This window comes from Equus przewalskii, chromosome 14, assembly GCF_037783145.1.
Source record: "Equus przewalskii isolate Varuska chromosome 14, EquPr2, whole genome shotgun sequence".
Taxonomy (NCBI): Eukaryota; Metazoa; Chordata; class Mammalia; order Perissodactyla; family Equidae; genus Equus; species Equus przewalskii.
In genome coordinates this window covers 82,128,396-82,141,387 of record NC_091844.1, presented here as the reverse complement: position 1 = coordinate 82,141,387, position 12,992 = coordinate 82,128,396, and the positions used below count along the sequence as shown (strand labels likewise).

Below are 12,992 nucleotides of genomic sequence, written 5' to 3'. Positions count from 1 at the left end.
AGACAGCTGCTACTGTCATCCAGGGAAGCGAGAGCGACTGTCAGTGCAGCCAGAGGCTCCGGGACAGGAGTGAAGGAGAAGCACCATCAACAGGACTTGCTGTAGCTGGGGTGGGGGCCAGAGAGGCATCAGAAGGACCCCCAGATTTCTGGCCTGGGAAACTGAATAACGTCAGCACTGACCACGCTCAGGACTGAGGGGGACAAGCTGTGGAAGGAAGCGATGCTCTCAGTGAGTTAGAAGTCTGAAGTCAGGTGTCAGCGGGGCCACACTCTCTCTGGAAGCGCTTGGGGAGGAGCCTTCCTTCCCTCTCCCAGCTTCTGGTGTTGCCAGCAAGCCTTGGCGTTCCGGGGCTTGTAGACACATCCCTCCCCTCTCTGCCTCGTGGCCACATGGCGCTCTCCCTGTGTGTGCGTGTGTGTCTTCTCTTCTGATGGGGACTCCAGTCACATGGGGTGAAGGCCCCACCCTACTCCAGTATGACTTCTTAACTAATTACACCTGCAAAGACCCTATTTCCAAATAAGATTATATTCTTTAGTTCCAAGAGAGATATGAATTTTGGGAGGACATTATCCAAGCCAGTAGTTTATACCCTATTTTTGTCTCATTCATTTTCATTTACATTTTGTATATTATGTATTACTAAAGTAGTACTGGAATATATATATTTCAATATATAACTATATGTATATTGGCAGTGCATACTCAAAAGATTTTCACTGATGTTTGGAGACCGTTTTTTCCTATAGAAATCATCCTCGTGAAGAAACTAGGGTGTTTCTGGGATGAGACAAAGATGGTTCGGTGGCAGGTGGTCTGGAGGAGGGGGGTGAACCAGATGCTCCTTGGGAGCCCTTGGTGGAGAGAAAGATGAAGCTCTGACTCTTCCCACGGTTCAAGGAGCCGCATCCCTCCAGACCGCCTGCAAAAACAAGGAATCTGTTGGGCATCGCATGTTGCTTGCTATTTTGCTAAATGCTAGGAATCTGCATCTGCCCAATGCATCTGCTGGTTTGTTCTGTTATTTGAAAGCAAACAAGAAAAGCAAAACAAAACCCAGAAAGCCTTCTTGTTGATGGACATCCTTCAGAATTGTCTCCAAGCTCACACGCTGTATCCCCATCTGCCTCTCTTTTGCTGCAGGGTGCGAGGAGGCTGTGCTGCAGAGGTAAATTATAACAGAACTGGGAAACTGAGTGGGCCCAAGTCTCCCGCTGACCTCCCCTCTGGAAGACATGTTCCCTTGCTCAGCGAATCTCCCCTCCACGTTCCAGTTCTCAAATTGGTCCCCTTGGGCACAGCAGATGCTATGAGGCCGGGTGGATCAGGGCACGGGAATGTTCTGGGCTCCAATCAGAGGGATGGAGCTGGCCTGGAGGTGGGCCTGGCCCAAACTAAGAGCTCAATCTTAGGGATCTCTGTTTCCAGAGCATCTTACCCAGCTGTAAAGTGGGGCTTTATTCTAGCTTGGGCCTTGCCCTCTCTCACTCAAGAAAGGGAGCCTTCCTCTGTCTTTGCAGAGCCTTCCCGCTGAATGTCCAGCTCCTGGGAGTGGTAGCTGATTTCAGCTCCTTGCTCCCTCTGTCTGGCCCAGACGCCACCCTGCCTCTTGAGGAGACAGGCCTCCAGTCGTCTGCCCCAAGCCTCTCTTGCTCTGCCTCTATCCGCCTCTCAATGCCTGGGTGCCTTCCTTCTCTTTTGGTTCCTGAGATCCATGAGCTAAGTTCTTTCTAGAAAGTTCTGGAAGGTTCTTCTTGCTATACTTGACTAGTTAACTTGGCAGCACACTTTCTTTTATGAATATAAGAGAAAGAAAAATGCTAATAAACATTAAAAGAAGGCTGTGCCTGCTACGCCTCTGCGTTCTAGAAGAGGGGCAGCATTCTCTCAGAGGTGGCCCAGTCTCCTGTTGGGGAAAATGTCTGAAGGGCTTTTGGGTTGTGAGAAGCAGGACATACCAGACCAGGCCAGGTGGGTGAGGACTGAGGCAGACAGAGCGCTAAATTGTTCTTCATAATGAAGTAATAGGAATTTTGGCATTGTGCACCGTCAGCTTCTTGGTGACCAGCAAAGAGACTTGGTATCTGAATGCGAAACTGGGGGGAAAGAGAGGCCTAGAAAGATAGGTGGAAGCCGAGGTCTATTGAGGGAACCAGCCAGCAAGAAATTCCTGTTGTGAGGGAATGACTCATCAATTTGAAGAAACAGAGATATCTGACATTCCACGTGAAACTCTAAGAAACTCTCTTCCCCTAAATCTTGAGTGACACCTGATATGAACAGCTTCCATGTGATCCTAGTGCTCCAAGGGAGTGAAGGGGCAAGAGTGACATTCATCTCTGAGCTGGTGAAGGACAGAGAGAGGCCAATGACCCTAGAGGGCAAGAGGGCAGGTGAAGACTAGAATTTAGCGAGGCAGGAATGTGACATGAGCAATGGCCCCAAGACTCCTCGGACATCGGGAGAGGGCGCTGGCCTTGGATGAGGACTCAGGCCATTTCATCTGAACGTTAACTCAAGGGAAACCACATATGGATGGAGGCCTTGAGGACATCATCGTTCCATAAGCACGGTTATTTCCCCAAGGCTGCAGCCGCATCCCAGAGAGACTCCTACTGAGAGGGCCACGGCCCTGCGGTTCAGCTCAGCAGGCAACCGGTGAGGGACCAAGAACTGACTCTCCCGCCCTGCCCTGTGGTGTCAGGACCAGCAGGGAGGGAGACGGTAAGAGCAGTCCAAGGCCCTCCCTGCGGGCTCTGCTCACTCCCTCCCTGCCCCAGGCAGTGGCATCCCCTCTGCGCCCCACTCACCTCCCCTTCTAACAATGCTGCCACCCACTCCCACCCACCATGGCCACCGTGTCCTTCTCCCCAGAAGGAAGGGAAGGTGTCCCTTCCAGCCATGAGGGGGAGTCTGGTGCCTCAGTCGGCCTTCGCCACACGGGAAGGAATGGGGTCGCAGTGTCCTGCATGGTGTCTGCTGGAGTAGGATTATTGTCTAAGGTTTTCGGTCCTGCTAGGCTGCCCCTTCCCTTGTCCTTTGGCTCCAGAGAACAGGCTTTTATTGGGACTTTTACTGTCTGTGCCCATGGATGTTTCTGGCCTCTTCTGCTCCAGGTCTGGGACACATGAGGCAACGGGAAAACCAAGGAAACTCACTACCGTGTCGCTCCTGAGTCCCGAGGTCCCAGCTGCTCTGCCTTCTTCTCTCCACCTTTCAGATCATTCTCATGATTGTTTTATGTCTAATATCCAGGGGTTTAGTAATTAGCGGGAACGGTAGGTGAAAGTGTGTCTTCTCCAACTTGAAGTGGGAGACCTCATTTGTTATTTTTTATGGCCATATTTTTGGAGAAAGTTTTCTCTTACAAATAATTTGATCCACAGCCAGAAAATTTTTCACTTCAAAGATCTGTGTGGTTAACCAGATTCACAGAGCCAGACAGTCCTGGCTGCCCTACTTTTTTCATATTATAATTTATTTATTTCTTTCTTTAAAAAAAGTTCCCCTAGATTACAAGACTGAAATTTGAACTTTAATAATGAACTTTGATTTGTAGAGTGTATATTTTTAAACTTCAAAAGTCAGTTAAGGATGAGCAAGTTTCTGTTTCTCTAAAGAGGTGGAGGAGGGAGCGTGTGTCAGGAGCCTGGGCCCCAGGGCTGCTGGTGCGGCTTCTGGTTTGTCTCTTCCCCTCATCTTCCCTGTTTCTGTGTGAATGACCTCTGTCCAGACAGCAATGTCGTTTTGCAGATGCAGCCATGTCTGTTCCCTGGGAGGAGGGAAAATTCCGCATGCTTTCCTAAAGTCTCTTAAGAGACTGCAGTCTCTTAAATGCACTGCAGGAGAACAGTGGGATGAGCCAACTGGGGAAACGGAAAGAAGAGCTCTGCAGGGAGGACGCACTGAGGAGCTTCCTGCCGGGAAAGGGATGATGGACACACAGATGTCTGGGAGCCAGGAATCCAGGAAGGGCCCTGCATCTCGAAGCCCAGGGAGTGGTGACCACCAACACGCCCAGAAAGAAATTCACCCGCAAGGCCCCAGAATGCCCAGGTGGGCAGCCAAGGCTTTGCAGCCATGGATGGCCAAGAGCAGCCTTCTCATCATGCAGCAGGCTCCTCCAGGCACAGAATGGCCAACTGGGAAACTCCCACAACAGAGACATGAGGCTGCTCTGCCTGGAAGACAATTCCCAGTGGAGGCATCATTTACCATCCCCAGAAGACTCTCATGAGAAGTGCCCCCACCAACATGGGGCCCTCATGGACACAAGAGGGCACTCGCCGGGAAGGAGCCCCATCGTTGGGATCCACCGCCAGGACCTTTAGGAAAAGTTCAACCTATCCTCCCAGACAGAAGGTTTCAGAAGAAAATCCTCTGCAATGAACACAGCAAGGCCTCAAGCCACATCCAAGGGAATCTGCCCCGCAGGGAATTCTCACGGCAGATGCTCTGCCCCGTGCAGTGGCGAGGCCGCGAATCAGCCAGGAGCCAACATCCAGGGTGGGCGGCGGGATTTCAGGCTTCCTTTCTCTCTTATACTTTGATGAGTTTGAACATTTCATATTCTGTTCTATCCTATCCTATCCTCTTCTACAAATGGCCGCGCTCTCTACCTTTCCTCTCCCAGTACCACACAGATGGGCCCAACCCCCTAGGTGACGCATCATCTTAGCAGCTCCGTTCCCCCCAGCCCGCATAGGGCACCCTGCTAAGGAGTAAAACAGTTTCCAGTAAACCACTGTTAAAAGACAAACTGAGGAGTATTAAAAATTATTAGAGTTTATCTGAGCAAAAACCAATTCCAATCAAACAGCACTGAGCCGGAAGTGGTTAGGAGGAGCGCTCCACTGACAGGGGTTCGGGAGAGGCTTTCGTAGAGAGGAGGTGACAGCAAAGCAGGGAGATGATTTGATTGGCTGTAGCTTAAGCAGGTGCCTTATTTAGGAAAGCCTCGCGGGACGTTTGTGGCTGGTTGTCCTTGGGTTTCTGTCTCTTAACCTTGAGGCTATACAGGCTTAGGTTTTGGTTTGCTGACCTAGGCTGCTAAGGCATTAAAGCCTCTTCTCATGGTCCTGCTGAAGACCCAGAGAAGGCCAGCAGGCTGGGAGGATGACCTCAGGGTGCTGGGCCATGTCGACACCTCCCATACGCCCCACCTCCAGAGCACCAGAGCCAGTCCTGATGGCTCAACAAATCAGAGCCGTCCCAGCCTCAGCATCATCCCTTCTCTACTGACCTCAGCCTAATGGCCTACTTGTTTAATTACTTTAACAACACAGTCTCCCCTTAACAGGGGTTGGGCATCGATCACTAGCCCAGGAGCTTGGTTCCTGGCTAAACCTCAACCCTCCTCTTCTACAAAAGCCCCAGGAAAACTCGCACTGGTCTCTGAAACAGTCGGAGCCACGCTTTTCCTTGGCAACGGGTTTATTTTTACCTTACAGACACTGAGAGTCAAGGGAGCAATCATGTCGTCATGTTCCCTATTCCCATCGGCTGCTGGAAAGCCCAGAGCCAGGATGTGCCTCATCCCTAGCAGGGGCTTAGGATGTAGAGGCAGATATTTTGTGGGACAGACTCACTCCTGGCTTCAGCTTACTTTCCTATACTTATTTTACCTTTTCTGTATCTTTCTTATTATGAACTTTACATATCTATCTTGAAGTATTATTTGTATATTTGCAAGATTTCTCCTCTTTTCTGGAAGGAGGTTGATGATGGACAGATGGATGGACAGAAGGAAGAAAGGAAGGATGGGTGGATGGATGGATGGATGGGTAGGTGGATGAGTAGAGAGAGAGGGAGAGTCCTCTCCTTTGCTGGGGTCTTCATCTACCATTGTTTCTAGCCTTGTCCTACAGGATCTGATGTGCTCTTCCAGAAGATGGGGACTCGTGAGGCCACTGTCATGAGCCTGTGCATATTACATGAAACTTAGAGATCTTCTCTGGAGACAGCCTCAAAGTCCAGCTGGTCCTGTGTCCACAAGGATCTCTCCTCTTCAGTGCATTCTGCACACGGCATCACACTTCTCTTTCTATTAATCTTGGGTTTCTCTGTTTCACTTTTAGTGAGAGGGGTCATTTCTTTCCCTCTGTAGAAAGGAAGAGAAAAAGAGGTCTGAAGATGAAGTGCAACATACAAGAGAGGCGAAAGAAAGCTGTGCCCGAATTCTGGGATTCTAGGAACCTAGATGAGATTCTAGCAGTCTCCACCCTCTGGAATAGCATCACAAAACCAAAAGTAAGCAAAAAAAACCTGGGGAATTGGAATATCTGTCACAATGCCCATGAACTTCACCCCAGAGAAGAGGTCCCCGCAGAATTAACTCACTTCCTACACAGTTCTGACCAGCTTGGTTTCATGGTTTCCTCATTCATAGATTTCTTCCGTGCACTGATTCAGCACCGTTCCCTCTGGACTCCCAGCCCACGTACAGCCTTCATTCATAATAATAAAGTACCAACCCTCTGTTTTCCTGAACTAATCAGTACGCTTTCTTATGTATTATTCGTGTCTTTCTGAATAGTCTGTAAACAAAATAGCAAAATAGCACTGTTTCCCCTCTTTGTAGTTTTTCTATTTCCTTTGATCTTGCTGATATTTCTTATTCTTTCTTTTGTAGTTTTATATAAAAGTGATGTAAAAATTACAATTGCAAATGTCTCTTTTCTTTTCATTCTTATCAAGAAAAGTTGTGGGACTTCAAAGGCTTTAAGCCAAAAGAAAGAAGTTGAATTTATAATTTATTTTTGGAATAATCAGTTCCCAGTTAATTTGCTCATTAATTTCATGACTAAACGTGAGCAGGGAGCACCAGAACTGGTCCCCATGACTCATGAAATCAGACCCATCCTACCCTCAGCATCGTCCCTTCCCCAATGAGCTCATCTCGGAGAGCAAGGCAGGCCCGGAGCTAGGAGGAGCTGGGTGTGTTCGAGAACAGAGGGAAGACCAATGTGATAGGAGTGTAGTCGGGGAGGGGGGAGTGGGAAGAGGCAAGGTCGAGGGGAAGGAAAGGGCTCGATCTCACAGGATTAAACAAAGGAGAGGCTTGGTCTCATGAACACTTAAAAACATCATTTTTACAGCTGTCTGGAGAATGGATCAGGGAGACTAGTGACCTGGGGAAAGAGTAAGTTACTCCTTAATTAATTAATTACCTTATTTAAGGTGACCCTTAATTAATTAAGGGCAGGCTCATGGTGGTAGAGATGGAAAAAGCCATCTTTTAGAGGTAGGACAGCCTCTTGGCAGGGCTGGCTGGCGGGTTGGGACAATGGAGAGAGGGAAGGAGAAATGAAGGATGAAGCCCTTTGCCTTGTGCTCTGGGTGGATGCTGACATCTGAAGGCAGAGAGGCCTGGGAGGGGGACGGCCTGGGAGCTGGCGGAGAGTCCAAGCAGAGATGTCAGGAGGCTGTTGGGTACAGGATGCCTGAATCTCGTAAGAGAGGGCAGTTCTGCCTCATTTTCATGAATGCGGAGAGAGGGCTCTGAGAGGCTTAAGGTTAAGTAACTTGCCACACACCCCAATATACAGTGGGACTCATGTTCAAACCCAGTTCTCCCTCTAAGCAACTTAGAAAATAAGCTATTTGGCATAATTAAGGTTTTCAAATTACTGGTTTACCCTTTTAAGGAGTGAAACATTTGATGGGAATTTGCACAGAACACATCACCGAGGTACGTGCCATTTCCTTGTTGCCCCGTGGTGCAACCCTCCATGTCCCCCTTGGCCCCCCGGGCCCTGTGCCCTCAGCCAGTAATGAATGGAAGACAGTCATCATGGAAGGGCGCACCCCCACGTTCTCTTGAGTGTGCGAGTGTGCCCCGTGCTCAGGGACCCAGACTGCCTTGCATTGCCTGGACCGCTTAGAAAGACAACTTAAAGCACATACTCTCCATTTTCATTCCTCATTGCCATCAACAAGGACTAATAGGCTGCTCTTACTGTTGCCAATTGTCACTAATTTCTGGGATTTGTTGGCTGTTAATGTAGGTTGCAACATCAGAAATCAAGAAACCAAGCCTGTTTAAAAAAAAAAAAAAGAAAAAGTATTCTTGAGCGACCATGAGAGAGGTTATCTTATGGAATAGTGGACCTGGGCATGAGGTTTTGGTTGCACAGAGACCTTCTGGCTTCATGTCCATAATCAGAAGGTTGCAGAGGGCCAGAAAAGTCTGATTTCCGGGTAAACAGGAGTTTGCCAGACTGAGCTCTCAGCCTGCCTGGGCGAGGCTGTGGCTTTTGCTTAGACCGCTATGGCAGACGCGGCTAGTTACTGGCTAGATATGCCTTCTCCTTGTTTTACTTACTAAGGGAACTCCAAAAAGGGGGAGATGTCAGTGTGTCTAGCTAAATAGATTCCATTTCCAGTCTTCCAAGCTTCCTTGCTGCTAAGGGTGGCCATGTGACATGGTGCTTCTTGTGGGTTGAATCGTGTTCCCCTCAAAATATACGTTGAAGTCCTAACCCTAGATACCTGTGAGTATGACCTTATTTGGAACTATAGCCTTTGAGACGCACTTAGTTAAAATGAGGTCATTCTGGAGCAGGGTGGCCCTAATCCAATCTGACCGCCTATAAGAAGAAAAGAGCCGATGAGATTGAAACACATGGGAGAACATCACGTGACGACAGAGGCAGAGATGGGACGGATGTGTCTACTAGCCAAGGAACGCCAAGGATGCCGGCAACCCCAGAAGCTGGAAGAGGCAAGGAAGGATGCTCCCCTAGAGATTTCAGAGGGAGCGTGGCCCTGCTGAGACTTCGATTTCAGGCTGCTAGCCTCTGGAACTAGAGAGAAGAGATTTCTGTTGTCTTAGGCCACCTGGATTGTGGTACTTTTTTACTGCAGCCCTAGGAAACTAAACAGTACTGAACAGTGAGATATAAGCAAAAATCCATGTGTCCCTTCCCTTATGGGAAGAGAAAGCTCCTGGCTCCCCTGCCCTTCCCCCTTCTTCCTCCCTGGCAAGAGGACGTGGCCTGAGGCACAAGCATGAATGAGGCAGCGAGGATGGGAAACAAGCTCATGTGCGAAGGACAGCAAGGCAGAAAGACATGATGGCTGCTAGCAAAACTCACCCCACCTAGGAACAAAACAGTGAGAGCTCAAAGTTACACACCCTGACATTTCCATCACACATGAGGGTAAGAATTTAGAGAGTTGCTGGCATCTTTTCTCCAAGAAATGAAAAAGGACATCACCGCAGGTAAACAAGAATAAACCAGGATGACGGTTATTTTAAAGAAAGCCATGGAGTAAAAATCACAATAGAGCAATTAAAGTCACTATCAGAAAACAAAAGAATCATGAGAAAATAAAATCAAGATTCTAGAAGGAGAATGATACTTGAAACAAGAACCACAACTGGGAGCAGAAGAGGGTCACAGAGATGAAATTTACAATCAGAGACAGCCACCAAGACGGCGTCTCATAAAAATTTTAAACCTCAGGGAAAAGAGAGAATTCAGCAATCACCCAAGCAGAAAGGCAGGTTACAATGAAAGGTATGAATCATAGCTGCCTCTGATTCCTCCCATAACTTAACTTCCCAAAGACAAAAGAAATGTATCTATAGGCCCCAGCTCGGCAGAAAGCGATGTGCTCTGAGAATGAGTTACCCAAACAAGTTGTCATTCACATCTGAGGCTGCAGAATGACACTCTCAGAACCGCAGGATGTCCTTATTCGGCTGTGTGGATCAGCAGATCAGAGCCCCCGACAGATGTATGAGAACTTAATACGCACTAAAATAAGCAACACCCAACGCTGGGGAGATAAAGCGCTATTGAATGAAGTCGCGCTAATTGCACAGGGATGCAGAAATTAATTTAGACCTACATCTAACATCATGCCCCCAAAATAGACTCCAGATGCTTCAAGGAAATAAATAATTTTAAATACGGGAAACTTGCTAAAAATAGATTTGAATATTTATCTCAACCTCAGAGAGAAGCTAACTTCTTCAAAGTGGAATCAGTAGAAGAAATTTCCGTGGAAAAGGGCATTTGACTATCTCGTTGAAAATTTAAATCCTTAGCATAGCAAAGGCCAACAAACCTAAAATCTAAAATCATGTATAATTGAGAAATGTTAAGCATTTCTAAAGCATCAGGTACTACACCAGGGGCACTCACGTGTACCCAATTTCACCTTGGCCACAGCCACGGGAGGAGGTATGGCTGTGTGGTTCCCAGCCTTGCCTGCACAGAGCTTGTGACAAGTTGTGGGAGGGGACACAGGGAGGGGGTGTGACCTAGAGATCAGGAAGTTGCTACTACTTCCAGGCTGGAGGGGCAGAGCAGGCCAAGGTACCACGCAGAGAAAAGGAAGCTGTCAGTACCCTGGGCTGGGGCCACAACCCGAGGTCAGCCCGATGCTGCTGGACCCAGGGCCGCTGCCGCCCCAGAGCCACCTCCAGGAATGCAAGGGCTTCTACCTTCTAATCTGCTGCCGGGGCCTCTCATCGGCCGACTCTAGTTGGAAGTCGCCTAGCAAGGGAGCCTGGGACCCGTAGAGTCCAGGCTTCTAGCCCCATCAGCATGTGGCAGGCAGAATGATGTCTCCCAAAGATATCTACGTCCTGATCTCCAGAACCCGTAAATATGCCAGGTTATGAGGCAAAAGAGAATTAAGCTTAGAGATGGAATTAAGGTTTTGCATCACCTGACTTTAACATAGGGGGAGTATCTCGGGTTGTCCAGGTGAGTCTAACGGCCCTAAAAATGGACGAGGGAATCAGGCGAGAAGAGCGGGGACAGGCAACGGGAGAAGGAGTGCCTGGCACTGTGGACTGCGAGCTGGAGGACGGGCCGTGAGCCAAGCAGGTGGCCTCTGGAGCTGCAAAAGGCGAGGACTCAACTTCTTCCCTGGGCTCTCCAGGAAGGGACATGCCTTCATTTGAGCCCACTGAGAACGTGTTCGGCTCCTCTCTATAGAGCTGAAAAGAGTAAGTTTGTGCTGTTCTAAGCCACCAAGTTTGGTCATTAGTCAGCGCAGCCTTAGAAAAACAAATGCACTTTCCATCTCAGAGGAACGTTCCAAGTCACCAGACATGTTGCTGCTTGAAATGGGAAAGCAAAGGACCCCGGACGCTGTGTTAGCAGAGTCAGACCTGCCTGTGCTAGGGACCCAGAGCCCCCAAGACAAGTGCTCTTATCATCTCTACTTTATATACTAAGAAATGGAGGCGCAGAGGGATGAAACCACCTACATAAAGTCACACAGCTATTGCGTGGCAGTCTGACTGCAGGGCTGTATTCTCATCCCCTACCTGACACTGTCTTCTGTTTATAAACTGGTCACCACATAATTTATAGTAGCTAAACCCTGGAAACAACCTCGCTGTCTAACAATAGGATCAAGTACATTGTTCTGAGGCATCAACTCAATGGGATTCATGGAGATTTTCAAAATGAGAAGTATGAACAACATGGGAAAATATTTGCCAACAATGCAAAATGAAAACAGCAGAATGCAGAAGTATACTTACCCTATGATCACCAAACGCCAAAGCCCGAACAGGAGAAAGAAGAAACAGAGAAGTGAGCAGGTGCTAGGAATGGGGGACCAATGGGTCCTTCCCATCTGTGGAAAATGAAGATGGCACTGGAGTTTGTGGTTCACAGCATGGGATGCTGAAAACGACAGAAGGAATTATCAGACGGACAGACTGGTTCCACCACTGAGGCTCTGGAGCTTCTCAGAGCCTCCGTGCGTCATCTGTAAAATGGGGACAATGTCTCTCCTGGGTTCCCAGCCGCTGTGGTTGTCAAATCGGACGACATTTGCAAGGCTGTGGTTGCGGCTCAGGAACGTTAGCTCCCCTTTCTCTCCCTGACTTTTACGTTCGTGCCCGTTTCTAACAATATAACTTTTGTTAAGACCCTAGAACTCTAAGGTTTGTTTTGCGGTCACAAAATGTTCGAAGATAACTTACTGTGGAGCAGGAGTGAAGAGGCCGCAGCCCTCGTGACGTGAGAATCGAAGTGCACAGGGCCCACACCCTGATGTGTCAGACGTGTGTGTGCACCGGGGGCCTGGACCACAGGCCAGATAAGCAGCCTCTAGGACCCCATGGTTTCCGGGCCCCTCTGTCCTTCCGCCCTCCTCGCCCTGGTCTCAGGGCAACCACCCGTCTGCTTTCTGTCAAACTAGTGGCCTCTAATCAACAATGCTGATCTGTTGCCAGTGGCGGCCGCTGTCAGAACTCAGACCCTTGTTTGTAACGAAACACAAATGAAATTATGTCATTAAGCTCTGATGGGACGTGCAATTTCAGCCACCATTTGGTTGCATATTTATAGCTGAGCCCTAATTAGATAACTGTCAAGGGACAAGTCCTCTTCAAATCGCTCTTTGGATGGGATGTGTCCTCAGATAATCCGCAGACAGGTGAGCAGGTCTAAACTCTCCAACTGTCCCTCGGCAGGTAGTAAACATCCAGCTGGAGCCCACTGAGTTTATTGAGTGTCACCAACACTGGCTTGGATCACCGGCGTCCCTGCTGGCTGGCACAGGAGCGCTGATTTCTGAGGTCTTCCTCCCTCCTTCCTCCTCCCCCACTGCTGTGACTCCCCAGCAGGGGAACATCTCCCCGTCCCCAGCCCCTCACACCCAGCATCTGCACTCAGTTTAAATGCTGTGCAGTTCCCTCTGGCCCGTTCTGTGAGGGTTACCGGTCTGAGCCTTCCAATGTCAGGGATGTTCTGACTCCAGCATGCGTGAGGCTGCTTCTCTGGATGTTCTCGCCCTGGCCAGGGTGACTCACAAAAAAGCCTTTCCAGTTCTCTCCCTGGTTTACCTGAGGCCAGGTGGGGTGGGAGGAAGGAGTGTGACACAGACAGGAACAGACAGGAACTGTCAAATCTGGAACATGAGATACGTAATTGTGCCAAAAACTCCAAGGCAATTTCACTGCCTTAAAACAAATGTAGAAAAACATTGGAAACAATAATGGGCCTCGACTCTGGCTT

The 12,992-nt window shown here is 48.9% G+C and overlaps 1 long non-coding RNA gene across 1 annotated transcript; it reads right to left on the bottom strand.

The window, feature by feature from the left end:
* Nucleotides 1-5,418: 5,418 nt before the first annotated feature.
* Nucleotides 5,419-12,771, bottom strand: LOC139075648 (uncharacterized). Its single transcript, XR_011526260.1, has 2 exons — nucleotides 11,510-12,771; nucleotides 5,419-6,103 (listed from the first exon to the last, which is right to left on the bottom strand). It is a non-coding gene; the product is annotated as an uncharacterized lncRNA (long non-coding RNA).
* Between the last annotated feature and the right edge of the window lie 221 nt (nucleotides 12,772-12,992).